General features: G+C 45.9%; 1 protein-coding gene across 1 annotated transcript in view; it reads right to left on the bottom strand.

Moving 5' to 3' along the window:
• The window catches only part of SLC30A5 (solute carrier family 30 (zinc transporter), member 5), a 133,609-nt gene that overhangs the window by 19,570 nt on the left and 98,087 nt on the right, over positions 1-15,952 (bottom strand). The gene's annotated exons all lie outside the window — the stretch shown is intronic.

Here is a 15,952-nt window from a genome sequence, read left to right as displayed (position 1 = left end):
GGGGACGATCGGGTTGCGTGGTGTGTGTGCCCTGTGGGTCTTGCCTTGTGCCTGTCTCTGGTGTCCGATGCGAAGAGAAACGTTGTGGTTTTGTGCGGTGTGGGTGTGTGGAGGAGCGGTTCCCCCCCCATTTAGTGAGCCACCGTTGTTTGCGTGGCGGTGTGCACCTGCCAGCTCTGCGCTGGGGAGGACTTCCTGCCGCAGGGGAACGGGCCGCGAGTGAAACTGCTCTGAAAATGGCCACAGAATCATAGAATGGTTAGAGTTGGAGATCATCGAGTTCCAACCCCGCTGCCATGGGCAGGGACACCTCCCCCCAGGCCAGGTTGCTCAAAGCCCCATCCAGCCTGGCCTTGAACACCTCCAGGGATGGGGCACCCACAACTTCTCTGGGCAGTTTGTTCCAGTGCCTCTTCACCCTGAGAGTGAAAAATTTCTTCCTAATAGCTAATCTAAGCTTCCCTCTTGAAGTTTAAAACCATCAGCCCTCACCGTATCGCTCCACTCCCTGATAAAAGAGTCCCTCCCCAGCTCTCCTGCAGGCCTCCTACGCATACTGGAAGACCGACATAAGGTCTCTCTGGAGCCCTCCCTTCTCCAGGCTGAACAGCCCCAACTCTCTCAGCCGCTCCTCACAGCAGAGGTGCTCCAGCCCTCGGATCATCTTTGTGGCCTGCTCTGGACACGCTCCAACAGGTCCATGTCCTTCTTATGTTCAGGGCCCCAGAGCTGGACGCAGTACTCCAGGTGGGGTCTCACCAGAGCAGAGGGACAGAATTACCTCCCTTGACCTGCTGTCCACGCTTCTTTTGATGCGACCCAGGATACGGTTGGCCTTCTGGGCTATGAGTGCATGTTGCCGGCTCATGTTGAGCTTCTCATAAGCCAATGCCCCCAAGTCCTCCTGTGACTTGCTTTCCCAACCCATATTTGGGCTTTCATCTTTACTTTTACTGTGCTTTAAAGGAAGTCTGTCTGTCTGTAAACTAGTACATGATGTATGCAGCCTGCTTTATGGTAGTTTCATATACGGTGCCACAGAGTAAGGCTCTGCCAGGGCTCAACAGGTTTAAGAGTTCCTGGTGCTCTGAAAATGGGGCTATGTCCTACCGTCTGATATCAGAAGTATACTCCAGCCATTCTTACTAATAAAATGTTATATACCGGTAACTCTTATTTTCAAAGGACCATGCTGGCAGGAGTCAAGTAGAACAGGTTCCAGGAATTGGCTGCACTGTATATCACCCCTTTCCACCTGAGGAATATCTGACCAATATATATAGCCTTGCAATTTGTTCCCATTAGGAGAGATGAATTGTTGAATTGCATTTTTTTTTTTTTTTATGCAAGCCTGTCTATTTTGCATTGTTTTATATTATTATGTGCAAAGCCTTATTTTCCTGAGCACAGTCAGGATCAAGCAGCAGGAGAGAATTTCCCCTCTGATGGCTCCAAGCCTGTAAGCGCTTCCACCAAAAATACGTTCAGTCTTTTATTTTTTCTCAGGACCATTGCTGCACATCCTTCACTGGGTATCTCCTCTTTTTTTCCTTGCACTTCAGCAGTCTGGTGTGGTCCTAGTTTCCTAGATGAATTTCTAATTATGACGATTGTTGTAAACAAAAATCAGAATTTTTGCTTAAGACCTATGGACAGAAATGGAGCCCCAGTAGTCTGGTGGTTCAGTGGATGAGCCAGAAACCTTGACACATGTGCGTTGTGAGTTGCCTGAGTGCTTTCGTTGCTTTGAATAACTAGTTCTTGGTGTTCCTGCCTGTGGCAGTGTTTACAGTCAGCCTCCCTCCCTTGATGCCCCCACTTTTTGGACAAGACGTCAACATCAGCATGCTTCTACCTAAACCTGATCTTGCTTGCAAAGCCATTATATGGCTGTTCCTTCATGCATGCACTGGGTCGCTCAGGATTTTCCGGTCACGGTCATGAAGCTAGGAAGTCCTCCACATTGGTGAGTTTTGATATTTGTCCTTATTGAAGTGCCTGACACCCAGCTGGTTTCACCCCAGCTCCAGTGTACCGGTAGGGTCTCTGCACAGGGATCGCTTCACTCACAGGTAAAGTGGAGCAACATCCTGGATGACACACAGAGTGTGTTAACAGTTTATGGAGGTGCTACAGAAGGGCACAGGGGACTAAAATGTCCAGTTGAAACTATTGGGAAAATTGTCTGTATTGTGAGCTAGCAGCTTTTTTCCAGCCATGTATCAAACTCTATGGTTTTGGGACATCCCAACATATGATTTTGTTCCTTAGTTCAGCGCTGAGGCAGGACAAAGAAATCAGAAATCAACTGATGTGAAGGGAGGTGGAGTGGGGGAGGAATGGCGCAGGGAAAGGGGTACAGATCAAGTGTATCACAGAGAAGAGACTGGAGAGGTGAGGAGAAGGGGGACTGTAACTAGTGGCCTTGCTTATTTCAAGTCTGCTTCTGCTAGCATCATGTGTTGAACGAATCTCAGGAACGGCCAGCTGCATGTTAGATTTCTTTGAAGTAATGAGCTTGGGTAGACTTTAACTGGGAAGAGATGAAGGGATGGGAACACAGAGGAGTATGGCTGCTGGCTGTCCTGGTTTGAGGTAAAACAGGACCAATTTTGTTCAGTAGCTTTACTTTTTAGCTAGGCCTCTTCTAACTACTGAAATTAACAGCATATTGTGCAGGCACTGTTTGCTCTCAGAGTGATAAGACCTATGTTTATAGCTGATGCCAAGGCATGGTATGCGGAGAGGCTCCTGCTTATACTTACTGCTGTAACACCCAAGGCCAGATAACCGGGTTGTTTGGCCCGTTGGAGGGTCGGAAGCAGAAAAGTGTAGAAGGGTCACACCTGGGGGGAGGAGTGGACAGGACAGGTAACCCAAAACTGACCAGCGGGGTATTCCATCCCATCTGCCTCATGCTCAGTAGAAAAGCTGAGGGATCAAAGGGTCAACTCTCTTTCTTCAGTGGCCGACACCTGAGGAGGACTCTGTCTGTTCATCTGCCTTTGATCCTGATCCAGAATCCAGTTCCCATCCATCACTGAGTCCAGTCTGGGACTTCCCCAGTGCCAACCGGTGACGTTATTGTCATCCTGAGAGCTGGTTTTGTATATATTTCATTGTTTTATTTTTATTTTATTATTAATATCTAATTCAAGTAGTTTAGTTCCTTCTGAACTCATAAGTCTCTTTTCCCTCTTCTGCCTCTCTCTTTGAAGAGAGGTAGGGGGAGCATCTGTCGCTCGCCCGGTGGCTGGTTCGGCCCAAATCATGACACTGGCAAATGAAAATTTCAAATTTCAGTGGTCAGAAATCAAAGTTGGGTTGTTTTTTGTTTGTTTGTTTGTTTGTTTGTTTGTTTTAATTTGCAGATTTGCAAAATTGTGCCCAGTGCAGGTGGGGACCTCTGCATGCCAAGGATAAGGCTGTTAAGAGAAATGCCAGTTCTGCTATTTCAGCCATCTTGTGAAGACCCCTTCAAAGTTTAATCCACAGGTCCTGCCTTCTGTCCAAAAGACCCCTGTTCACAGCCTGAAGTTCCCTGAAGCCCGTGGATCAACCAAAAGATGTCAATAACATTTATAGGCAGGAAACAAAAAATAATACATTTAGTTAGGTGCTGTATGCACTGTGTCCGGGAGATGGAGATGTTGGCAAACAGCACAAGAGGGAGGACTGCGCAGCAGAGGCAGGGTGGGTGGATGGCCCGGGAGCCGAGCTGAGACCTAGTGCTGTGGGACCGGGCAGAGGGTAAGAATCAACTCGCTGGGTCAGAGCTATGCAGAGGAGGAAAGAGAAAAAGGGTAGAGGGGTGCAGGGGAGAGCTTTCTGAGACCAAAACTGGGAGAAACACAACAAATAGAGGTCTGAGTTAAATGACAGCATTGCAAAGACCAGGGGGATGCATGCATGGGTCCTCAACACTTTTTAAGGGTGGGAATATGTGGCATGCTGGGACAGGCTGCCACCCATCAGTGGCTTGCCTGCATGCACAAGCCGTGTGTTGTCCCAGACGCTGGCCTCCGATTCACTCAGCTGGTCCCTGCCGGGCACCTCTTCAACATGTGTCGCAAGCACCTGTGCCTGGTGGCATCCTCTTGGCTGCTGGTGGTGCTGGGTGTCCTGGGCCGGAGTGGTGGCAGGACACCCCTGCCCAGGGTGTGCACCCCGGCAGGACACCTGGCTCAAAGAAGCTCTCCAGTAGGACCACGTATCCTACCACATTGGTGGTCCTGGCCTCACCTGTACAAACAGAAGCATACCTAGAACATGAGCTTGCATGTGTGTGGATCTGCCTGTGGTCTTGGCACACTGGAAATCCACCCCTGGCTTGTCAGCCTAGTGCAGGGGCATTTGATTTGTCCAAGAGGTGTCTTGGTGTCAGCATGTGGACTCTATTATATATGAAAACATACTGTGTCTCCACTGGTTATGAAAATAACACATTACTAGACCCTGCCAGGGTCCATGCGAGGGCTGTTAAAAGTGGATGTTCATATACTCAAGTGGAGCGTGACTGCACACATAGATGGCTACTGCCCTGCTGTAAAGACAGGGGGCAGGTAAGTAAAAAACAAAATCACAGGAGAAAAAACACCTCGTGAAATTAGTTAGGATTGTTTAAGTGAATGGTGAAAATAAATACTATTAACTAGAGCAAAGTTGGAGTCTTCGGGGACAGCTGAAGGAAAGAGAAACTAAAGTCCCAGAAATAATAGACCCAAACCCAGAGACTTTATGATTGAAAAGAGAAGCAGGAGGATATGGCGTTCTTGAATAGGGTTTGAAAGTGCTCTTATTAAAACCCTACAAAACCTGCAGGAATGGTGAGAAAATCAAGACATAAATTCATGTATAAGCGTTTATTGTTTCTTTTAGTTCTCAATGTGTATTAAGCTAGTTAGTTTTTTTGGTTTTTGGTTGTTTTTTTTTTTTTTTTTGAGGAGCCTTGTGAAGCCTGTGTTTGTGTTTGCTTAAATATCGCATGCTCCTGAAGGCTTGGGTTGTAAAATCAGAGTATCTAAAAGGTTAGAGCTCTAGGGAGAAAGTGTAGTTGGAGTGCTAGCAGTGGTCCTAGGGTATCTGTGTTGCTCCTCAATGAAAATGTGATGTGGTAAGAAGGAGAACACATGCCTAAGAAATGTCCCTATGGAACGTTAAACCTGGTTGTTGCTGTAACCTAGTGGGACCAAGGGAGACATAGAAGAGAAAGGCTGAGAGAAATTTGGGAGGATAATTTTTTTCATTTCTACCACTAAATGAGTTCTTGGTGCAATTGAAGCAAAAAAAGACCTGTGCTGCTTTCTAAGTGGTGTGCTTCCTTTTGCTATTTCAAGATTACACTTAACTGAAAAAAATCCCCTCCCCCTGGAAAAAAAAAGTAAAAAATTTGTGCTCGATGAAGAGTTGCAGATTCATTTCACGTTTGAGCTTTTGGTCTGTCAAGGAAGATCAAGCATTATCCTTCTGGGTGGAAGAAAATGATGTGTGTGAGTGCCCCCAAATGCAGGAGTGGTTATCTGGAGCTGTCTCTGGACTCGGGTCTGCAGGGAAGCACACTCAGGACAGTGGCAAATGTCCTGGTCGGGGAGCTCTGGCATAGCTGTGCTGCTGATAGGCATTTGTTCCAAGTTGTGCTTTCGTTAAGAGTTTTGTTTACAAAATATCTTAATAGCTTTGTATTTATTGAGTAGTGGTGACACAGATATCTGTTCCAGGAAAAGCTCACTGGGATTAACTAAATAATTGGAAAGGCAAAAAATGTCTTTTCTTTCTGATTTGGCATGAGAGGACAGGGACTTTGCTAAGACTTGGCTTCTGTGTTTCTTCCTTCTGATTCTAAGGCAAGCCATGCTCTTTTGTTTTTCAGCTAGCGAAGAACAGCTGAGCAGAGAACGGCGTTACTGGGAATTGTGCAGACCTCAGTGGTCCACGGATTTCAGTTCATTCATGACGCTAAACTGACCCACAGCCATTTGCAGAAAATTTCAGGATTGGTGTCTGAGGAAGCAAGGAAAGGAGGGCAGCTGTCTCTGGAATAATGTCATGACTTGGGTTGCTGTGAATCTCCATGTCTTCTTGTGCTGCTGTTATATATCCGTGTATATCACTATGTAAACTAGTGAAATTACAGTGACAGAAGAGAAAGCAGCAAAAAAAAAAAAAAAGAAAAAAAGGCCTCTATTTTAGTGATTCAGAGAAAATAAATGACATAGCAAGAAAGGCTTATTGTGACTTAAAAATTACTTTTTCCTCTTATAAAGCTCCAATATTAACTATGTAGCAGGCGTGAGAAGGGAAAAAAGGGCTGACAGAAAATCAGAAAAGTGCCTGAAAATCAGGGTCACTTTAGAGGCTTTCGTGATTTCCTGTAATGTGACATAAACGATCTATTGTGTTTTTGCTGGGAAATCTGTGGCTGAGGTCAATGTAGCAGAAAATAAAAGTTGAGAAAACATACACAGGGTTGCTGTGCTGGAATGAGAGTTGTGTTCCTTATTGAACTGGACACAGGGGATGGTGCCCATTGGAATTTACATAAAACAAATGCTAAAGCATCTATTAGACTGTATTCTGACATGTGTGTTGCTTCCTGTCAGTTTAGTTTTGCATTATCAGAAAGCTTTTGTTTAGATATAAGCAGCTTTTGTTACTCGGACTTGTTAACACAGATCTCTGGCAATGGTTTTCCCTCTTCTCCCCACTGCGGGCTGTCGGCACTGAGCAGCCGGTGCTCGCTGTGGCCCCGACGCCGTCTTCCTGGCGTGGTTCTGGCTGTGTCGTGCTTGGCACAGATGAGGTCGGCGGTAGGGATCTGGCCGGCTCCGGTGCCTCTGTTCTGGAGGGCAGTCAGCCTCCTCTGCCCTGCTCCGTGCTCAGGTGTGTGGCCCTGCTGGGAGCTAGTCTGCATGCTGACCTGGGTTTTCCCTGAGAAAAGTGAGAAACCCCAGAGACCGGTCCTCCCATCCATGTCCCCCCTTCAGGGTTTGACCCTTTGGTGGCGGCGATGTATGCAGACAGCTGAGCATCTTCCAAGGTCACGTGTGTGGTTTGCTAAAATGTTTAGTGGAGGGAACGCATACAGCAAGGGCCAGCAAAGTGATGTGGTTTTGTATGGAGCCAAGTCGGGGACTGAACCTCAGTCTAGGCCAGTGGTTTAACCACAAGGTCAATTCCTCATTCATTACCACTTACTTAATAATAAACCTGAAATAAATACTTGAGATTGTCTCAGAGATTTTTTTTTGCAACTTTCCAGTCAGAATTAATTAGGTGCTATGAGTAGGGCACTTGAACTATTTGAAATGATTCACTGCTTTCCTTCCTAAGGATGTAAATTAACACATGTTCTGTTTTGCTGACAGAGTGAATTCTGCGTTAGGAAACTCACGAAGCCTGGCTGGTGTGAGTTGAGACAAATGCATGATGCTAATTTTCCGTCTGAAAACAGCAGCTTCAGTTAGCTCTTATTTTGTCTTGTCTTCCCTCCCCTGTGACAGTCCTGAGTAATAAGGAACACATGCTGCTGAGAAGATGAACCACACAAATGTCAGTGCTTCAGCAGCATTTTGCCTCAGATTTCCCCCTTCCGCAGCACGGCTGAAGGCAGCAATTACAGAGTCGCAATCACGTGAACATTAGCAGTAAAAACATTGTCCTCTTCAACCTCCTGGATGATACGGAGATAAAAACATTAATGGTTGGTCTACAGCAGCCCACCTACATTTTCTAGCACTAGTGGAAAATTGAAGACAGCTGGCAATGCAGGCAGGGGAGATGGTTGAGACATGGTGAATGAATTCAAGGTCTAAGCCCTCTGACCTGCTTCACCGCCCTCCTGCCTCCCCCCAGATATTGCCCAGGGGCTTAAAAAACAAGCCCCTGGGCATGTGTTAAAAAGAAAAAGTATAATAAAATGTGCTGTATAACCCCTGTATATGGGCTATGTTGTGGTAGGCTGTGCCTCACTGTATCTGGCTTTGTGCCGGTGTAAGCTGCGTACGGTCCATGAGTAAGCGCTTGGACCTCAGGCTCCTGGCTGTGGAGGACTGCAGATGTATGGGCTTGAAACGACGTGGATCGTGGGCAAGCTCAGCCTTGGGAACAAGCCTGGCCTGATGCATAACTCATTGTACAGGCATATTCAGAAAGCTCTCTGTGCTGACAGAGATTAATGGAAGCTGTAGGAAAGTGATAGAAAGCAGAGTTCAGACTACTCTCTGTGGGTGATATTCCTCTTCATGTTTTATTTCCAGTTATTTTAAAATTAAGCCATAAATTGAGGGCAGAATTCACATTACACATTCATCTCCTCATCTGCAGGCCCCTGGGGGACAGCCGGTCTACTTTATCAGGATGCAGAGCAGAAGGTTTCTGACCATTGTTGAGCTCTTGTGTGTATGTATATGTACTGCTTGAACAGGCTGGTGTTTTCTTTTATATTGTACTGGGATATATCATGCTTTTTTCCCATACTGTTACTTGTTAGTATCCATACTGTTATTCTTCAGGTCTTGTTTTGACAAGATGTATAATAGACCCTGGTCCCTGGAGAACCAGGACTTAGGCTGAGGATACATTTTTGGCCATATTGGAACACAGGGTTGAATAAGAGACTTTTTTGCATTTAAAAAACATCGTTATGAAAGCAGGTAAGAAGAGGAGAAGAGAAATTAAAAAAGGCACTGTGAACAAAGGAACATTTTTATTGCCAAAACCATAGCTATTAATGATATGTAGGTTATCTAGAATGCCCTTCTAATGACCGAATCATTAATTAATCCTGAATGAAACTTTTCTTGCTATTGAAGTGTTTAGGATGGTCTTAATCTAGGTGGATCCTGTATTGTCTGGCAGTTGGGTCAAACTCATACTGAAGACTTTTCCCTAGTGGGATGCCAGTCTTGGACTCTCTCCTCCACCTGCCTCTATATTTTCACAAAACTCTGGGAGCTGAATGTCTCCAGAGCCTCTACTGCTCCTTAGTAGCTGAGGCTGGCCAGCAACTAAAAACACCTTAAGAGGGGATGAACCCAAAGCCAATTAAATTACCTGCAGGCAATGCTTAGGAAAGCATGCTGGTAGAAAAACACACATCCAGCAGCAGTGAACCTAGCTAGGAAATTTAGCGGTGAACACGCCTGGGCACTGGACTGAAGTTGTGAAATGGTTTGACTGGCTTCTGGCACATGTGGCCATGGACAGCTGGGTTCCCTCAGGCTGTCTTGGGGTATGGGTTTGGTTATCGCCCTAAGGAAACTCATCAGCATGACTACTCACAGGTAATTTACCCTGTGAGATCTTGTGGGTTGGAGGCAGGGTGCAATGGAGGGTGGCTGGCTGGCTTAAGGAGTGAGGTGTGTGGAGTTGCTGGGGGCCAAATGAGGTATCTTTTCCTGGTGGTGTGGAAGGAAAGGAATGTAAGTGCCAAGTCCTTGTTGGAGAAGCAGTGGAAATGGAAACCAAAGGAAGAAATGAAGTGGAGGGGATGGCAAGGAAAGGAGCAGTTGAATTAAGGTGGAGGTGCTCTGACAAACTACTTCTTGCTTCTTTTCCTTTCATAATCTGGTCCTGCCTACAGCTCTGAGCTCATGTTTTTGTACTCCCCAGATAGCTCCATCTGCTCCCACTTGCTCTTTGGCAAGGCCGAGTGTTTTCATGGCTGGGCTACAGAGTACCAGGCTCTTTGGCACAGCTGGTGTCCAGGATCAAGGCTTGCATTGCATTCTGACTTGGCAGACTGTGCTTCCTCTCACTGCAAACCCTTTTGGCTTTTGCCACCCAGGCTTGTTCTTTCCTGACAGAGTGTAGCTTCCCTCCACCAAGCTAATGGTGCAGCATTACCCTCCCAGCAGCAAGAATTAGCCCTTGTGAGATGCACTGCTTCCCTCTCTAATGGACCAAGAGGAGCCTGTGGTGCAGAAGCTGCAGACTTGTCCTTTCTTACCTGATAAGTGAAAACCCTCTTCTGACAGAGCTTCCTTGACTTTTTCTTCAGGGGGGTCTGAAGCACTGCAGCTGTATTTCACACAACTCTCTAAGGTTCTCTGTTTCAGGCAGTAAAAAAAAGCAAGAAAGGACATGGCCAGCAAGCCAATTCCCCAGGTAATCGTGGAAACATGTTTAATCTTATGTTGCTGTGAGCCCGTTGTTTGTTTCTTGATGCCAGTAGTCAGAACATTTATCATAACTGCTCTGAATTATCTCAACATGCCATGATGTCAGGCAGGGCGAGCATCTCCCTTTGAAGTGGCCTTTCTTTCAGTAGGTGGATTTAGCAAAGAAAAGGAGAAAGGGTTTAGCCAAGGTTATTGGAACAGCCCAATATCACTGAGCTCACTTGGAGAGGATGCTCCTGCACCAATGATTGCTTTGTGTGCACTCAGAGAGCAGTAGCCGATGGGTAGCGCTGTAGGATCATGCATGATGAAAAGCAAGATCTGACACTGGCATCCACAAGTGTGGGTCCACTGAAACCAATGGAGTGGCCTATTGTGCCAGGTCTGGATTTGGTAGTGAGTATAAGGACAGATGGGATGTGGAAGAAGGACATTACCAGAATTTATCAGGAAAACACACTGGGCTAAGTAGTCCATACTGGAGATGATCAAGCTGCTCTCTGTCTCCTGATTATTGAGATTATGATCTGAGATGTCATGTCTCAGTCCCTCTGGTGCAGCCTATTACCAAGGCTCACTTTTCTCATGTCTGGAGCAGCTGGACGCACTTGAAATGTGCCATGACATGGAGAGCTTGAGTCTTACAGCCATTAAAACACAGCCACGGGGCAGACTGGAGGGATGGTGCTCACTCTGCCTGTACTCAGAGCTGGTCGATCACCAAGCAGCTCAGCCTGAGCATGCTGTGGGAGAGGCTCAGCCAGAACGAGCACGTGCTGCATGCGTGTGGAAGGGTTATTACTCAGCTCAGCATCAGGCTAATGTGGCCGCACGCTTCCCAAGATGCCATGGCTCACGTCCTGCCAGGGAGGCAAAGCAGACCTCTTCTCCCCTTGGATCTATCCCACAGACGTGTCTAATGTGTCTGGGATGATGCTGGTGCAAAACTGGCTTCAGCCTGGTGGCAGATGCAGGTGGGGGCATCAGAGGAGTGATGCACCCTCACCGAGGAGATATGTTGACCCTATAGCCTCTGGAGATGCAGCTGTTGGAGAAACCTGAAGCTGCGGAGTGAGGAATGAGGAGGGTGGCACGGCTCAGAGCGGCATGGACATCTGAGCTGCCAGGAGAGAGAGATTTCAGCTCTCATGGTAGCCACGTTGCACAAGGGGATGTGAGGAAAAGCCTGGGTATTTAACTGGGACAACTAACATGTCTTACAGCTTGATATCCTCTGCAGCACCAAGAGAGCAACATGCCTTCACCTGTATGTGTTACTGTCAGGAAATTTGGCATCAGTACCAATAATGGCCAAGACCCATCCTAGCCATCTAGAGTGCATTTATGTCTGTATGCTTACATCTTTCACCTGGACCTATGGGCTAATTTCAGCTAGAGATGTAGAAGCATCGATTTCAAATAATTTTCATGAAAATAACAGCCTAGATAGGAGGAGAGATGCCATGGAGGGCTGCTTTGAGGGGCTGGTGCCTGCCTATGTTCACCCTTTGTTGAACCCCGTAGAAAATCTACATGGGAAAGGGGTATTTTGGATGTTCTTTATAAAAGAAAGCTTCACCTGGAGTTTGTGCTTGATTAGAAGGCCTATGCCTGAGAGGCAAAGCATCAGGAAACCAGACTCCAGTAGCTCTGCGGCTCCCAGTGCTACTTCTCCCCCCCTCGCTCTCTTTAATGGAGGTGCAAACCCAAGAACAGGTTTGGCTGGCAGCGCGTGGGCATCCTGGCACCCAAGGAGCTGAACTACATGGAGAAGCTCACCCCGTTTGCAGCATGCCGCCCCGTTGGGGGTATGCTGTGAGCTGGGCTCGGAGGCACTGGCCCGGAGGGAGAGGAGGACCAGGAGTGAACTTGGGTGATGGTGCAGATTTTGCTGCTGAATTCATGGAAGAGCCAACCCCATCCTACAGACTCGTTTCCTTCTTTAGGAGAACTCCTATGAAGTGTAGCTCACTGAAGGGCATTGCCCCATTTGCCTAAGTGTTTTGACACTGTTAGTTATTGTCGAGTTTTATTGGTGCTCTTTGGAGTTTCATTGGTCCATGGAGACCAAGCCCTCAGGGCATATGACAAGGGATATGAGGTAGAAAAACAAGCAACTTCGTACTGCAAGAAGTCACGTTTATTTACTGTAAACATGTGGAAATTCTTTGCTAAAAACACAATATGGGAAAAGCAAACTTTGATGAAAACTAGGTCAAGGAATGACTGAGCCAGTATAGTTCATATGAAAATAAAAAATAATACTCAAACTAAAGAAAGCCAGGAGCTTTCTCAGCTGTCTTGCAATGATTGGAAACATTTTAATTGTGAATGCAATTATGGTTTGTGTTTTTCTTGAAGTTTACAAAATTCTAGCTAGCCTTTTTGTTCTCCTTTCTGCATCCCTTTACACTTCTTGTTTGTAGACATTACCACAGAAGAACTCACGCGTTATGAGAAAGATTGGTGTTACTATATTTCTGGCCGGACTGAAATGAGGAATTTTCAGAATCTTTCCTGGAAGAAGAGGCATGTGATGTCATTTTTCTAAATCAGGTAGTTTTGGACACTTAAAACCATGCCTGAGGCTACTAGTTGCTCTGCAAATAAAAACGTAGGGCTCCACATGCTGGAATATTGAGTTACCTGTTTTGCTGAACCCTACATTGTGCATGCAGAGCCAACTTCCCATTTGCATTACAGTCTCTTTGCCACCTCGGCAGTACATTCGGATGCGTATGCTGACCTACATATGTACACGCAGCTGCACCCGCAGCTACACAAAAATGTATGTGTGCTTTTACCACCAAAATGCATGCACGTATATTTTTTACAAGTGAATCCAGACAACAAGTTTGAAACTTTTGTTTTACACATGATGATTGTGGTGTTCTCCTCTTGACACCAGTGGAAGATTGGTCATGCGAAGAGTCAAAGGTCAGCCCCTTTTGTGGTATATCTGTGCTGTTCACACAAACACCCCAGTCTAAATCATGATCATATGGAAATCGGTGGCAGTTCTGACATCGATTGCAGAGCAATGAGGTGTTGGCCCAAAATTTCAATTTGCACTACCTTCTTAATAGTTTTGTCTATTAAATTTAAATTGCCGGAGACTATAAGATAAACATTGGGGGTAAAAAAAAGTCATAAAATGGTTTAATTTATTTCTGGGTCTATCAAACATTTGTGCTGATAGTATTTTTATGTTCTTAGTTTTCATTTTAAAATAAACAATAACACTGTGATGGGAGATGTCCTAATTTCCTGTTAATAGAGTTTAAATTGAAAAGCATTTTTCAATGGGAGAGCTGCCCATTTAAATTATGGATGGCAATTTTGTTCCATTTTTAAGCTCTTCTCTTCTGGCTGGAGATCCTGGAGTCATAAGACATTTATAGCTTCTTTAACAATACGTAACAACAGCAAAACTGACACTTCCCTATACATCTATAAAGATGTTAAAAGCATGTTATGGTTCTAACAGAGAAGGACAAAGTCAACAAGTTACAAGAGAGAGTCCCATTCACCTGCAGCCTCTCCCCAACCCTGAAACCCGCCTCTCTCTCTTCCCCATGGTGGTGATGCACACGCATTAGCCCACCACCAGGCAAGCAGTAGACTGCCCTAAACAAGAGCCCCAGGAGAGCCTCAGTGAAGGGAGGACATGGATGTCCTCATAGCCCTGACTGTTATATGGGGGAACCACAGACCAAGTCCGACCTAACTTAGAGCAGAGGGGAGGCAAAACTTGGGGACCAGGAGATGACACCTCTCCAGTGTTCTGATGTTCTGAGGTGGCCTGGGCTGTGCAGCTGGACCCCTGGGTAGGATAACTGTGTAAGCTAATACAGCAGTGGGACCTATGCATATTCAAAATCTCGAGTTTAGGTGTATATACTTTATCTTCCTTCCTTGGAATCAGAGATACATATACATGCGTACATATGCATATCCATATCTGTATCCGCGTCCGTACACATACATGTATACGAGCCATGTGCTCAGTAAGAGGTAGGAATTTCTTGCTGCTGATGGAGATGTGGGGATGCCTGGTGGGCAGAGGGTTGGGAAGGGCAGGTAGTGGGTAGAAGTGCAGGGCAGAAGGGGCACCGCAGGGCTGTGCCAGGCCACAGGCACAATAAAATCTGAGTGCGAGGTCCTGGCCCCGCTGAAGTAAATGGAAAATGTCACACTGGCTCTAGAGCCAGTATTTCACCCAGCATGAGCCAGATATTAAAAAGAAACTGATTAGAAGGGAGAAACCCTGGTAACCAGTGACCATGGAAAGGAAAACAGGAAGAGTACATCACATCTTAACGAGACTTTAGTTTAGCAACACACTTTATTCTCTTAGCGACTGATGTAGTGATTCCTCGACTCCAAATTTATCTGCTGTATTGGGTTTGTGTCACTGCCATAATTTTATCATTTTTTTAACAGCGATACCGTAAGAGGCCTCTAAAGCTCAAAGCATATAGCGAGTAAACTCTTCTACATTCATTTTACTTTGCAAGTCAGGCTCCTAGGTTTAAATTTGCTGTTTCAAGGTGCACTTTGCGGCTTGTTGTGGTTTTATAAATGGCCATTATGTGGGAATAAGAAAGGGAGAATTCTGTCCTCGAGGCTCATTTTTGATGTCCCTCTGATTTGAGATTATTACCACAGCGTGTTGCATCAGTCATGTTGGATATGCAGTAAATGACCTCGACTGTTAGGAAGCCATTAATCAACAAATCATCAACAAGATAAAACTTAGTGTCTCTTCTTGTGCCTTTGGATGTGAAGGACAGCGCCTGATTGTTCCTGAGCCACTATAATCAGAAGAAAAATGCTGCTGGCTTCCTGGCGAGTTAGTGGGGTTTTGTTTTCCTGGTACCACGTTTTCCTGGTGAGGACGTGAAGCCTTGCAGGCTGTTATCAGGGGATGTTTTGCTGGCGGCTCACCCATTGCCATGGAAATTCAGAGGCTGGAATTTCTTGATTTTATGGATGTGAACAAGTTGTTTGGGAGAGCTTGCCTGTGGCCTCAAACTGGAGGCAAGTGCATGAGCAGCTTTGCTTGGAATAGTGTTTTTTAAGCATGAAGACACTTAAAACCATACAGCGCAGTATGTGCTTGTGCTAAAGCATTTGAGGGTTATCGTATCTCCCATTCTGAAGAGGTGCAGGCAGACAGGGGATGCAAGTTTTGTTGTCTTGGAGTGGGAGAAGATTAATGTTTACAGTCCATTGTGTTTTGGTGTTGCTGGTCCAGAGCACTGGCTGCTTCTGTGATTCCCTTCATTATGGTTCCAAGCTCAGTTCAATTTTCCTGCCATATATATTTGTATTATACCTTTAGCTGAATTAGATCGTAAAATAAGTATTGGCTTTTGCAATGTTTCTGTAGCTTACAAGAATGCCTTAGTTACCTCAGCAGATGCGTCTTATAGAAGACGGAGACCATCAGGAAAACTTGACTTTAAAAGCCTTGAAATGTGGTACTAAAGCCTGTAACATGGCCCAGCCACCTGCAGTCACCCCTGACGTATTTTTAAAACACTTCAGAGTCAAACTCTCAGCCAGTGCATCTTTGTGCAGCTTTTTCTTATGTTTCCAGTTCGCGTTGTCTGTAAACATCTACTTCTCCATGCCAGACTCTAGAATGGTCCTCTCTGTCCCCACTGAAATCTGTGGATTTCATTCAGTACTGTGCAGTGTAGAAGTGAGCCTCAAACCCTGGCTTGCCTGTGCTTACAGCACAATTCTTGGAGGAGCCAGACTCACCGGGTAACTGCTAATCTGTACAACAGAGGGAATGCAGGGAATTTGTCCTATGTTTCCAGCAGGAA

This window comes from Charadrius vociferus, unplaced genomic scaffold (assembly GCF_000708025.1).
Source record: "Charadrius vociferus isolate BGI_N301 unplaced genomic scaffold, ASM70802v2 scaffold183, whole genome shotgun sequence".
In the NCBI taxonomy this organism is placed as follows: domain Eukaryota; kingdom Metazoa; phylum Chordata; class Aves; order Charadriiformes; family Charadriidae; genus Charadrius; species Charadrius vociferus.
This window is presented reverse-complemented; position numbering and strand designations above follow the sequence as displayed.